The sequence below is a fragment of the Apteryx mantelli genome, chromosome 11, assembly GCF_036417845.1.
Source record: "Apteryx mantelli isolate bAptMan1 chromosome 11, bAptMan1.hap1, whole genome shotgun sequence".
Taxonomy (NCBI): domain Eukaryota; kingdom Metazoa; phylum Chordata; class Aves; order Apterygiformes; family Apterygidae; genus Apteryx; species Apteryx mantelli.
The window spans coordinates 25754610-25768724 of record NC_089988.1 but is presented as its reverse complement, the minus strand read 5'-3'; the positions used below and the strand labels follow the sequence as shown (position 1 = coordinate 25768724).

General features: G+C 52.5%; 1 pseudogene; it reads left to right on the top strand.

The window, feature by feature from the left end:
* Nucleotides 1-12194: 12194 nt before the first annotated feature.
* On the top strand, nucleotides 12195-13098 carry LOC136993148 (olfactory receptor 14A16-like; annotated as a pseudogene).
* The last annotated feature ends 1017 nt before the right edge of the window (nucleotides 13099-14115 follow it).

The window sequence follows — 14115 nt, the reverse complement described above, 5'->3', positions numbered from 1 at the left end:
CCAATTCCCTGTGGGACACCAGGGCCATTTCCTATTCAGGATGTGCTTCCCAGATGTTTTTATGTGCCTTTTTCATGTCAGCTGAGTTTTCTCTTCTCACTGTCATGGCCTACGACCGCTACATTGCTATTTGCAAACCCCTGCACTATGGGACCCTCATGGGCAGCAGGGCTTGTGTCAAAATGGCAGCAGCTGCCCGGGCCAGTGGTTTTCTCAATGGTCTTCTGAACACTGCTAACACATTTTCAATACCACTCTGCCAAGGCAACACAGTGGACCAGTTCTTCTGTGAGATTCCCCAGATCCTCAAGCTCTCCTGCTCAGACTCCTGCATCAGGGAAGTTGGACTTCTTGTAGTTACTGCGTTTTTAGTCTTTGGGTGTTTCATTTTCATTGTGCTGTCCTACGTGCAGATCTTCACTGTTGTGCTGAGGATGCCCTCTGAGCAGGGCAGGCACAAAGCCTTTTCCACGTGCCTCCCTCACCTGACTGTTGTCTCCCTGTTTGTCAGCACTGCAGTGTTTGCCTATCTGAAGCCCCCCTCCATCTCCTCCCCAGCTCTGGATCTGGTGCTGGCTGTTCTCTACGCAGTGGTGCCTCCAACACTGAACCCCCTCATCTACAGCATGAGGAACAAGGACCTCAAAGATGCCCTGAGGAAAGTGATTTCATGGACGTTTTTCAGCAGTGGTAACATTGCCATTGCTCTCCACAAATGACTCCCACTGTGTCCTGTACCAGAACTGACTCTTTTTTGTTCACATTTTATTATTACTATTGTTACTATTTTTAGTGGTATTTATTATCATCTTGCTGCACAAATGCTTGTGTTCATTCCACCTTTACTGAGACTGCTCTGTCTCACCTGGTGCCCATATAAAGTTGTGTCCAGCACTGGGTCAGAGCTGACTCCCTCACAGTATCTCTGCAGCAAAGTAGGTTCTTCCAGGTGCAGTGCTTGAAGGCTGGGCTTTTCTTCCAAAGCTGATGTCAAGAATAGGCCCAAGGAATTGCACCCCAGAAGGGCCTACTGCACAGCGTTGCCCGTGGGTCTAGGAACAAAAAGCTCATTATCATGTTATGATCTTTTAGAGACCAAGGACTGGCTTTAGGACTCACCAGTCGGTGTCCTGTGACAGTGGAGGGGAAGAATGGTCACTGATTTACATACCCACAGCTGTCCCACATATTAAGGCCCAGTGTCAGATGTCCATCCTTCTGGAGGGCAATCTGGAAGTGCCAGGAGAGCACAGGGCATCTCCTGGGACAGCGTGTGCCTGGCATGGGCAGTTAGTAGAGCCCCACAGGGTGAGAAATCCTCCAAGGTGGAGTCACTTAAAGGTAGAGCACTAAACCCCAGTATCCGCAGGCAAAAGAGGACTCTGCAATGCCCAGAGAGGCAGTGGGGACCCAGTTGGCACAGGGAAGGGAGACCAGGGAGCCCTCTGTAACCCTCTGTGAAATATCAAGGGCAGGATCTAGAGGTGCACCTGGACACAACTAGTGGCTTTGGAAATGCTCCATAGTCCCTCCAAGCACCTGCCACATATGCAGTCCCCGGGAGGGATTAGAGGCCGTGATCCACATTTGGTTGAATCTGCCTCCCACCCTGACCAGCACAGCCAGTGCAGAGTCACCCTGTGGTCCTGTGGCCCCCCAGCCTGCTCGCTCGGCAGAGCAGCACTGTGAGCTCAGGGCCCCGCATGAGAACAGGGGAGGGGGTGTGGGAATGGCCAGCAATATCAGAGGAGGGATTGGGAGAGATGAGAAGGAAGTGGAACTGGGCTTGACAGTATCCTGGAGAAAAAAATGCCAACTTTTAATCCAAGACAATGTTCAGAGTGTGGGTACACTAAAGCGCACTCATGGTGCAGAGCCAGAGGTCCTTGTTGTCCTGGCCCTCCACATGGCCTGGGAAGTGCCTGAAGAAGGATTAACGCTCCCCACCCTCCCAGCTCCTAGTGCCATTGTCCCTCCTGAAGGGAGGCACCAAAAAGAAGGCTGGGACCCCTTGTGGGAGCTTGCGTTGAAGGAAGCAGGACCTGGGAGCCATATCAGTTTGCTGCTGTCCCTCACGCCCTGTCCCCAGCACATGTCCTTGAGACAATCTCACCCACCCCTCATGCTGGTCCTCACCCCAAAAGTCACCCCCAGACAAGGCTCCATGCCCAGCTGGAGGACTGGATGTCCAGCTGTGATCCCTGGGAGGATGAGCCCTCTGCTGGGTCCTCTGCAGGGCTGGCAGGGAGCATGCAGAGGAGGTCCTGGGGCCGTCTGCTGGGCCAGTAGACCATCCTCCTCCCATGGGGGCCCTCAAGCAGGGTGCCTCAGTGCAAAGATGCAGCCCAACTTGTTGCTGCATGAACAGAGAGGAGAAACTGCCCCAGGAAAATCCTCCCAGACCCAGACCCAGACCCAGACCTTCATACCAGCCATTTCCAGCAGTGGTCATTCCCCACAGTCCTGGTGAGGGGTGATCTTTGAATGTGACTGCCTCTGTCTCCCTGCTGGCTGCAGCACCTGTATGGGGGTAATGGCCAGTCCTGCCTGGCCTCTCCCTTTGGGCTCAGATCCCAGCAGACCCTGGAGCATGGCCTTCTGCTAACCCCAGGGGACAGGATCAGGACTGAGCAGGACCTGGGGACTGGTGGGAGGCTTCAGGAGGGCTCTGGGGAACAGAGCGCTGAGGGCTGTCATGGAGACCACGCCTGGAGGACATTTCGCCACCCCTGAATGCACCCTGTCCTCTGCAGTGTCTGTGCAGTGGGGCCATGGGGCCACATGGAGGGCAGCAGGGCTGGGCCAGCACAGGGACAGGAGGGAGATGGGAGCCATGACACCCCAGAAGCTCCCAACGGTCATGGAGGGGACTCACTGCTGCTAGCAGGGTCGGGGGTTTCTCAGGGGCTACAAGCACTGGCACCGTCTGCCAGGACTCCCAGACCCAGCACAGATGATTGGTGCCCAGCAATGCAGCTCATGTTGCCCCCCATCCTTTGTCACTGTCCTCTCACAGGAGCACCACTGGGTGCATCACTCCCTGCCCAGGTGTGGAGAGGAGCTGCTGGAGGTGTTCTCTTCTCATGCTTGCTGCCCCAGCTCTACCCTGGCATTGGCCGACAGGCTCTGCCCTGGGTCATGTTATGTCTCCATTAGCTCTCATCTGGAACCGTATAGAGACCTGCAGTGCATAGCTCTGCTTGCAGCTGGCCACCACGGTCTGCCTGTGTGGTTCCAGGAGATCCCAGCAAGGCTGTGCTTGGAGGTGAGACTGTGATGGTCCTCAGTCAAAGTTGGTGGGATGGTCTGTGTGGGGGCCAAGGGGAGGAAAGGACAAGAGACAACAAGGAGAAGATACAGTAAGGGAAATTTCAAAAGAGTTGAAGGAAAAAAATAAAGAAATAATCATGGTAGTTGAGCAGCACTGGGGGAGGGGCCAACATATGGCTGGGCCCTTCTGCAGTTTTTTTGTCCTCAGCGTGCATGATGAATATTGCCTCTTCCATGTCCCTAATGAAGTCATTGAAAAGGACAGGTTCCTGGAGAGACCCTGTGGTGCTCCTCCTCTCCCTGGCCTCCAGGAAGAGTACTACCTATTCACCACTGCCCTCTGAGCCTAATCGTCGAACAGGTTCTTTAGCCATCTGGTTGTCCAGCCATCTAGGCGGTACATTTCTAAATTGTATTCCACAAGGATATTGTGGGAGACAGTGTCAAACACCTTGCTCAAATCAAGTTGAAAGACATTTTCTGCTCTCCAACCACAAATAGAGCTATGCAAACCTAGAAGGCAATCAGGCACGTGAGGTACAATTTACCCTGGGTCAATCCATGCTGCCTCTTCCCTATCACCTTCTTCTCCCTCATGTGCCCAGAAATGAGTGGACTCACTCCATGACACACTCCTCAACCAGGCTGAAAGACCTGTTGTCCCTGGGTTGCCCTATGGGCCTTTTTTGAAGATGGATGTAACATTTCCCTTTCTGCAGTTACTGGAACTTCAACCCATCTCCACAACCTTTCAAAGATGACAGAGGGCAGCCTTGCTATGACAGTGGCCAGCTCTCTCAGTGTCCTTGGGTGCAACCATTCCAATCCCACTGACGTGTAGGGGTAAAGTTCTTGCAAGTCATCCCTCACTCAGCCCTCATCCCCTGCTGGTTGCTTTTCTCCTCTGGAGGCCTGACTCTAGGCACAACAGCCCAGGATACCTAGCTGGAGAAGCCTGAAGCCAAAAAGGCCCTGAGTTCCTCAGACCTACCTACATCTGCTGCCTTATTGCCCCGGAGCTGAGTTGTGAGTTCCTGTTTTAGCCTGGTTTCCCCTCCTCATGTTGTTTCCCACTACCAAGAAAAGATCCATGATCTCTTCCAGCACTCAGAGGCCACTACTGTACTGCCCTTTGCCTCCATTTCACCAGGCTGAAGAAGCCCAGGTCCCTCAACCTCTCCTGGAGGCCCCCAACCCCATCTTGGAAGACTCCTCTGGACCCTCTCCAGTTTCTCCCCATTCCTCCAGCACTGGCAGCCCACACTGGGACACACTATTCCAGATGCGGCCACACCAGGGCTGAGTTGAGGGCGATGATATTTCCACTTGTCTGGGTGGCCACACTCTTCCTGAAGCAGCCTCGTATGCAGCTGGCCTCATTTGCAGTGAGCGTGCACCACTGGCTCATACGGCATCCCTTGTAATGTCCAGGCCCTTCTCCTCATGGTCACTCCTCTGACGGTCAGGTGCCAGCCTCTCCTGATGCATGGTCTGGTCTGTCCCCTGATGTGGGACCTGCCACTGCTCCTTGTACAACAGCATGAGGTTTCTGTTGGCCAAATCCCCAAGTTTCTCAGGGCCCCTCTGGACTGAAGCTCCCTTGTGTCAGCTGTAAATGAGTGTGTGCAGATGGCTCATCCTGTCTTGCAGTGCCTCTGACAGGATAACAGCAGGAGGACCTGCAGGATACTCCACATAATAAAAGGAGGTAGTTGTTTAAAGGGACTGCTGGCAAAGGTAGGCATCACCATGGCAAGCATCTCAGAAAAGCCAAGTGAATGTACAAAGAAAGCAAATCCAGGGTCAAGGGGGAAAGGCTAAAGAGGGGTTGGCTGACTTCATGGGAGGGTATCAGGATGTTAAAAGGGAAGAACTAGGAAGGTGCAAAAGAGGTAAAAGTTCAATAAAAGGTGAAGCAAAAGAAAAACCATGGCTATTTGGGGGTATCTTCCAAGTAGTCTGGAACCCGAATGACTCTGACCAGAGCAGGACAAGGAACATGCAGTTGATCTGGTCATACATTTGTGAGATCTGCTTCCACAATCACAAGCAAGCAGAATGTTTTTCCAAGGTCAAGAGAAGACTCGGGGTGGAAGGAAATGCAGAATCATTCCATCTGGAAGGATGTCTCTGGCCCAACCTCCTTCCCACAGCAGGGTCAGCTATCAGGTCCAATCAGGTTGCTCAGGGCTTTACTCATTTCGGACTTGAAAACCTCTGAGGATGGAGATGCCACAGTCTCTCAGGGCAGCCTGACCCATGGCAAGTTTCTCCTTACACCCAGCCTGAACCTCTCTTCTTTCACCTAATGCCCATTGGCCTTCACCCTTGCATCATGCACAGCAGTGAAGAGTCTGGCTCCATCTCCTTGGTGACATCCTAGTGGGCATGGGGAGGCTGCTATTAAGTGTCCCCAAATCCTTCTCTTCTCCAGGCTGAACAAACCCAGCTCCCTCACCTCCCAGAGTGACAAAGTCAACATTACCTGTGTGTGCCTAGGAGGTTTAAGGCTCTTTCAGTCCTTCTGGATATTGTTGGATCAGCAAAGGACCTCATGGATGTTAGAGTGCAATCACCCTCATGCCATGACTTTCTGCATTTGTCACACTCATTTGGCATCGTGTGGTAATGTACAGGTGTTGTAGGCTGTGAAGAGGACTCACTCTGGACAAGCATTCACTCATAATGAACCCTTGAACTGAAAACCTTTCAGGCCCAAGAGGCAACCTCACACCACTAGGAGGGGCTGGCTCTGGGGAGGCCATGTCAGGTGCTAACCCACGTGCAGCAAAGGACTTTCTGCCTGCAAGAATTGCAGTGTCTATCACCAGAGAGGACAAAATCACCAAATCATTGAGGCTGAAAGGGACCCTGGGGGGGACTGTCGTCCAACCTCTTGCTCACTTAGGTATCAAAACTGAATTCACACCAAGTTCTTGAGGGCTTTGTCCAGCTGCATCCTTCAAGCCTCCCAGAAGAGAGAGTCCATAACCCCTCTGGACCCCATCTCAAATGCTTCAGGATCCTCATTGATTTTTCTTCCCTATACACAATTTTGACTGCACTTGTTTCAGCTTATAACCTTTGCCTCTCATTCTCCTGACATGAATTCCTGTAAAAACCTGGTTCATTTTCAGTGGAAACCTTGAGCTGGGAAACTATTATGAGTCCTCCCCAAAACCTTCACTGTTCTGCCTTTTCTGCGCTGAACAAACCCATTCCCTCAGCCTCTCCTCACCAGGCAAGTGCTCCAGCCCCCAACCACCTTGGGGGCCTGCCACTGGACTCACTCCATGTGATCAACAGTGTTCTTCTACAGGCAGCCCCACCTGGACACAGTCTCTGGATGGGCTCTAATGAGTGGTGAGTAGAGGGAGATAATCACTTCCCTCCATCTCCTGGCTGTGCTCCTGTTCATGCCACCCAGGACACTGTGGCCTCCTTTGCTAGGGCAAGCTGCTGGCTGATGTTCAGCTCGCTGCCCACAAAGACTCCCCAGCCCATATTATTTCAGGGTGTTGGTCTCTCCCAGGTGCAGGACCTGCATTTGTCCTTGTTGAATTTCACAAAGTTGGTGACAGATCGTTCCTCCCGTCTGCTGAGGTCCCTCTGAATGGCAGCCCTTAAACATATGACTCTTCCTCCTGATGAGGTGTCATCTACAAACGTGATGAGAGTTGCATCCTCCAGGTCACTGGTGAACCTGTCAGACAAGACAGGTCTGAGTATAGACCCCTGCATACTCCACCTTTACCTGGCTTCCTGGTAAAGCATGACCCATTCAAAAAACCCTCGGAGCTCAATCATCCAACCAGCTTTTTACCCACCTGGTTGTCTACCCATCTTATCATGATGCCTTATTGTATTCAAGAATATTCATGCAGACAGTGTCCAACACCTTGCTAAAATCATGGTAAATGACATCTAGTACTTTCGGGTCCTCCACAATCACAGGTCTTTTATCACAGAAAGCAATCAGGCTGTGCAGGAATGATTTCATGACGCTCTCCTCACCAAAGTGAGGCTGAAGGACCTGCAGCTCCCCAGGTTGTCCTTGTGGCCTTTCTTGAAGATGGGCAGAACCTATTCCTTTTTCTGGTCACTGGAACCTCCCCTGATCTCCACAACCTTTCAGAAGTTGATAGAGACTGGCCTTGTTATGACGTTGGCCAGCCCTCTCAGTGTCCTCATGTGCAGCCCATCGCATCCCAGAGACTTGTATGGGCTGAGTACTTACAAGCAATCCCTCAGTCAACCCTCATCCCCTGCTGGCTGTTTTTCTCCTCTGGAGCCCTGAATCGAGGCACAACAGCTCAGGAGATCATGTTGGTGAAGACTGAAGCCAAGAAGAAAGCACTGAGTTCCTCAGACCTATCTGCCTCTGTTATTACTAGAGTCCCTGCCCCGTTCAGCAGTGAGACCAGGTGTTCTTTGCTTATTCTTTCTGTGTTAGCAGAGTAGTAGCAGCTCTTCTTCATGCCCTTGACGTCCCCTGCAAGTGTCTACCCTCAAGGAGCTTTGGTTTCATCATCCCTACTTTGGTGGACAAGAGTATCCTGTTTAACCAAGCTGATCTCCCAAGATGTCTCCCAGTTCTAATGGGTATCACTATGGACCATCCTTGTGCTTGGTGGCTGCTGTCTTTAAAGACCTGCTGGCTTTCCCAAGCTTCATTGCCCCTCAGAGCTGCCTCCAATGGGATCCCCCACCATTCCCCAAAGGAGGAAAAAGTTTCCTCCTTTGAAGGCTGGAGTCTGTACACTACTATTGTCCTTCCTCACTGCCCTCATGATCTGGGACTCCACTATTCCATAGTCACTGCAGCCAGGGTTTCCACAGATTATCACATCCCTGATCTGTGCTTCCTTGTGTGAGTACCAGATCCAGGTGAGCATCAGCCTTACTAGCCCATCAGGGAGCTGTGCTTAGAAGCTGTCCCTGACACCCTCCAGAAATCTCCTGGACTGCTTGCACCCTGCAGTTTGCCCTTCCAATGAATGTCAGCGAGATTAAAGTCCCCCCAGAAGAACCAGGCCCTGTGACCCACTGAATACCTCCAGTTGCTTAAAGGAGACTGCATCCACCTCCTCACCCTCATCGGGTGGTCTGTAACTCCCATCTCAACATCACCTTTACTCTGATGCTCACGCACAAGCTCTCACCCAAACCCTTGTCCATCCCATGCAAGAGCTCCATCCATCCGAGCTTTCCCTTCACACCAAGGGCATCCCCCCTGCTCATCTTCCCTAATGGTCTTGCCTGCAGAGCTTGTACTCTGCCATCATAGCCCTCTGGTCATGCTAGCGATCTGACCGCATCTCAGTTATTCCAACCATGTTTCAGTTCTGTGACAGCTTGTGCAGCTCCATCTGCTCCTCTCTGTGCCCCAGGCTGCATTCACTTGTGCATATTTCAGTTGCAGAGCCTCAGCTGTGGCACACAGAACAGACTGGTCATGGTGAAACCTGTTACCATGAGCCAAGGACACCATGTGTGCAATGGCCCCACCTCAGAGCGGAGACATGCTGGCATAGATAGCAGGTGGCAATGTAATGGTGAAAGGAGGTTCCCACTAAGAGAGCAAAGCCTGCAGTGCCCAAGGCCAGCGAGAAACAGAACTGGGCTGTGCAGGAATGGCAGGAGAGGTGTTGGCTGCCTGAACTGATTTGTAGCAGCTTGGGGCCTGTGACAGAGGTGAAGTGATCTCCAGGCAGGACAAGGTGCCACTGAAGAAGTCCCTGGGCCTGTGTGGCCTGTGATCCAGGCACCCTGAGGTCATCATCAGCCCAATCCCTGTTCATAACATCTGCTGGTGAGAAGAGGTTCAGGAGGAGGAAAGCTAGAAGGTTTTAAGGGTGCAGAGACTAGAGCAGAGACCTTGGTGGGATGTGCCTCTCCCATTTATGAAACAGTCTTGGCTGTAGATCAGAGGGACTTTGCTAAAGGCAATGGCGGGATCCAGTTGTTTGGGTGCTGGTAGGAAACCTGAGATGCCTTGGGGCACTTGTCCAGCAACCACTACAAAGGGCCATGGTTTTCCTAGAGGTCCTGTGGTGTATCTGCTAGAGACATGTGGATGGGCTGGATACCCCCAGGCATCGGACATGGCCCTGCAGGCCTGTTTCTGTGTCACTGAATCAAGTGCCTGCACTGGATGACATCAACTGTTTGCAATTTTTGGGTCTGCATGTGTCTCAGCTTCCTAGTGAGTGGAGCTCTGGTAGCAGCGGGCATCTCGTATCATTGCAGGTGGCCAAGGCAATTCCCCTCCTGGACCCCACCTCATGCTCTAGAAGGATGTGGGTGTCACACTTGCTCCATCAGAGCAAGCAGACACTGGCACCTGTCCTCCAGCACCTCTGTGTCTCCCAACGTCACCAGGTGTGTGAGCAACTGACTCTCACCCTCATCTCCATTGATTATAACAGGAGCATGGACCAAGATCTCGCATGCAGACATCCGTGCTGTGCTCACTTCTGCCTGGGCAAGGGGAATCCCACCCCCTTTGTGTTTTTTATGGAGCTCACAAGAAGGATCTGAATCCCACACCAGTCCAGGGCCTTCTAAAGCACCCTGAGAAGCCCAAAGCGACTCCTCTGAATCAACACCTGAACCATGTGTCAATGAGCTCTATTCTTGTCCCCATCTAGGTGTCCTGCCTACTTACGAGATGGGAGTAGGAGCTTCCAGAGTGGGACATTTCCAGCTATCATAGATAGCCATTCTCTGATGAAATAAATTGCAATGCTGGAATCAGTGTCTCTCCACTCTTTACCAAAGGACAATAGCTGATTATTTTAGTCTACCTCAGTGAACATTTCCCAGGAGGATGGAGCAGAAGACCGGCATGGTCATGCATAGACCAAGATCTTGCATGCAGACATCCATGCTGTGCTCACTTCTGCCTAGGACAGGGGAATCCCACCTCCTGTGTGTTTTTTGTGGAGCTCACGGGAGAATCTGAATCCTATGCCAGCCCAGGGTCTTCTAAACCATCCTGAGAAGCCCAAATTGACTCAACTGAATCCATACCTGAACACTGGGAAAAGGAGCTCTATTCTTATATCCATCTAGCTGTCCTGCCTAGCTAAGAGATGGGAATGGGGGCTTCCTGAGTGGGACGTTTCCACCTTTCGTAGACAACCATCCTCTGATGAGACAAATTGCAATGCTGGAATCAGCCTTCTTTCAGTGCTTAGAGAGGGACCATCAGTGATTATTTTAGTCTACTTCAGTGAACATTTCCCAGGAGGAGGCAGCAGAAGGGACAGAAGAAATCATGCCTTCAGCTGGGCCTTTGGTGCTGAGTGGGGCCAGGCTCCAGGGATGGAGGGAGCTCATGGCAACCAGGCAGCACTGCTGAGACACAGCGCTGTCAGGAGCAGCTCCTCTGCAAAGAGCAGCAGGGCTTCAGGCACTGCCTGCAATTTCTGCCAGAAGATGAGACAAGACAGGGAGAAGTGAAAGGCAGCGTGCAGCGTAAGGAGAGAGGAGAGCTCCTTGTGGGAGAAATCTTCACAGCCCCTGACACAGTAAGTCTCTGGCTGCAGGGCAATGCTACTGCAGTTCCTGGCAAGGTCTTGAAACCCATCCAGTCACACAATTGGATTTTTAAGGATAGCTCTATCACTTTCACCTCTACAGAGGAGGAGGAGATGCTTCAGAGCAGGGAGTCCCAGTCACAGTGCCACAGGGACAGGGCATGCTGCTACCTTCTCCCAGGGATGCTGCAGGGGGGTGAAACCTGGGTGTGCTCGCAGATCTGTCCAGGACTGAAATTCAGAGCAGTATCTCTGCGCCCCAGGGTGCTGTGTGCCCAGCGCAGTGACTCTGCTGCCCACAACGGTCAGCACTCAGCCTTCCCGGGGACCTTCCCACAGGGTGAAGCTCTGGGCAGGAGGAGAGATTCCTGGCAGGGCAGCTTGAGCCTCCTGTCAAGAGGATGCTGCATGGGTCATGTCTGCCTGCATCTCCATCTCACTTGCAGGACATTTCTAGAGGGGACTTTCCAAAAGGAAGTTCAAGGCATGGGATACATGAAAGGGAAGGAGCTGTCATGAGTCTATGCTTTCAGTTTGATTCTCTCTGGGTGCGGTGAAATGGGATTGGATCTGTCAGCTTTAGACAGGGGACTGAGACAGTGACAGTGAGAGAGGAGCAGTTCTGGGAGGGACTCAGCAAATGCCTCCATCCACCCCTCAGCCTAAGGACAGAACCAGCATCACCTTTCCAGCCTCACCAAGGTTTGTCTCACCTGCTCCATAGCACCGGCAAACACAGAGGTGCCCTGGGCAGTGTCCTGCCCCCGGGAGGTTTCTGCAGGGCAGAGTAGAGCTCACAGTGGGTGGGATGGGGTGTGTGAGCACTGAGAGGGGAGAGATGTGGGGACGGACAAACTGCTCCCCGCAGGGACAGCTCCAGGCAGCAGAGTCATGCTCCAAGTGTGAGAGGAAACTGTCAACTCCAACATCTCCTCTCCTCTCCCAGCCAGCACAGCCCTCTGCTCTCAAGGTTGTGGGGTCCAGATAAAGGAAACAAACGAAGCCTTAAAACTCTTAATGAACCCACATTATTTAGAAGTGCAAGTGAAGATGCTGAATATCCCTTCAACAGTATGGGTGGATGAAGTCTGACTCGAACTGGGAATATAGATTTTAGTCACCCCTCTTCCCATTTACACAGTGCTGTAGGTCAGGGCTGACTCCTCTGGAGCTCATGGGCAGAAGTCCCTACTCCTTGTGTCAAACTCGGCCAGCACAAACCAGAGCTCAAGCCATGGAGCTCAGTGACACTGCTGCTGAGATGGGGAGAGGTAATGTGTGTGTGTTTGGGGGAAGTTACGAGAAAGATGCTCAGAGAAGTCTGTCCTAACTTGTCAATGTGTCTCCTTCCTCAGACAGTTCCCCTATGCCCCAAAGGAGCAAATGTCCAACAGCAGCTCCCTCAACGAGTTCCTCCTCCTGGCATTTGCAGACACACGGGAGCTGCAGCTCTTGCACTTCTCACTCTTCCTGGGCATCTACCTGGCTGCCCTCCTGGGCAATGGCCTCATCATCACAGCCGTAGCCTGTGACCACCACCTCCACACACCCATGTACTTCTTCCTCCTCAACCTCTCCCTCCTTGACCTCAGCTTAATCTCCACCACTGTCCCCAAATCCATGGCCAATTCCCTGAAGGACACAAGGGCCATTTCCTACTCAGGATGTGCTGCCCAGGTCTTTTTCTTCCTTTTCTTAATTTCAGCAGAGTTTTATCTCCTCACAGTCATGGCCTATGACCACTACGTTGCCATCTGCAGACCCCTGCACTATGGGACCATCATGGGCAGCAGAGCTTGTGTCAAAATGGCAGCAGCTGTCTGGGCCAGTGGTTTTCTCCATGCTCTCCTGCACACTGCTAACACATTTTCAATTCCACTCTGCCAAGGCAACACAGTGGACCAGTTCTTCTGTGAAATCCCCCAGCTGCTCAAGCTCTCTTGCTCAGACTCCTACCCCAGGGAAGTTGGGCTTCTGGTGGTTAGCGCCTGTTTAGCCTTTGGGTGTTTCATTTTCATTGTGCTGTCCTACGTGCAGATCTTCACAGTTGTGCTGAGGATCCCCTCTGAGCAGGGACGACACAAAGCCTTTTCCACATGCCTCCCTCACCTGGCCGTGGTCTCCCTGTTCATCAGCACTGGCCTGTTTGCCTACCTGAAGCCCCCCCTCCTTCTCCTCCCCAGCTCTGGATCTGGTGCTGGCTGTTCTGTATGCAGTGGTGCCTCCAGCAATGAACCCTCTCATCTACAGCATGAGGAACAAGGAGCTCAAGGCCACACTGAAGAAACTGATTCAACTTCTTGTAGTTCAGCAGCAATAAGCTGCACATCTCTCCTCACAAACAACTCCCAGTTTATCTCAGACAACTCTTGTGCTTTGGGAGTTCTGTCTGCGATAGTCATGTTTGTGAACAAATGTTTCAAATCATCCCATTTCTCCAGAGGCACAAACCCTGTCTGTCTGAGTCAGAGGCTTTCTGTAAATCTGCCCAGACTGTCAGAGCTGGCCTCCCTTACAGCATCTCTGTAATAAAAGGGGATTTCATCAGTACACTGCCTGAAGACTGGGCTCTTCTTCCAAAGTGGGAGGCAAGAATGCGCTCAGGGAATTGCACCCAAAAAGTCCCTGTTGCCGTGCCTGGGTTTTTCATGGGCTAAGAGGCATCAGCTTGTAGAGTGCTGTGTTAGGGAATGAGGGCTGGATTCAGCTGTCACTTCTGGGTGCCCAGTGGCCGTGGAGAGGGTGAGTGTTCAAGTGGTATCTGCTAGGGGCTGTTTCACGTAGTAGAGGGCTGGTAACACATTGCTATCCTTCTGGAAGGGAGTATGGAGCCACCAGGTGAGCACAGGGGATCTCCAGGGGCACTTTGTGCCTGGAGTGGCCAGTGAGCGGAGACTCCCAAAACTAAGTGGAGTCACCCAAAGTCAAGGGCCAAACCAAGGAATGCACCAAATCAGAGCTCTGGAATCTCAGGAGAGGCAGTGGGGACTCCTCAGGCACAGGGAAGGCAGCCTCAAGGGTGGTTTGTGTCACCTACAATGAAAACCATGGCTGGACCTAATGACACACCTGACCCCATCCTGAGCCGTTGGAAATGCCTTGTGATTGCTCTGAGCATCTTCCACAGCCACGGACATCTGGGGAGGGGGTTGTCAGGTGCAGCGATGCTGGGCCAGTCGGGTCTACCCTGACCAGCATGGCCAATGTGGAGTCACCCTGGGGCCCCACAGCCTGCTGGCCCTGCAGAGCAGCACCACAAGCCCGCGGAGCACAGGGGAGGAGTGCAGGTGCGACTGGACAGGCC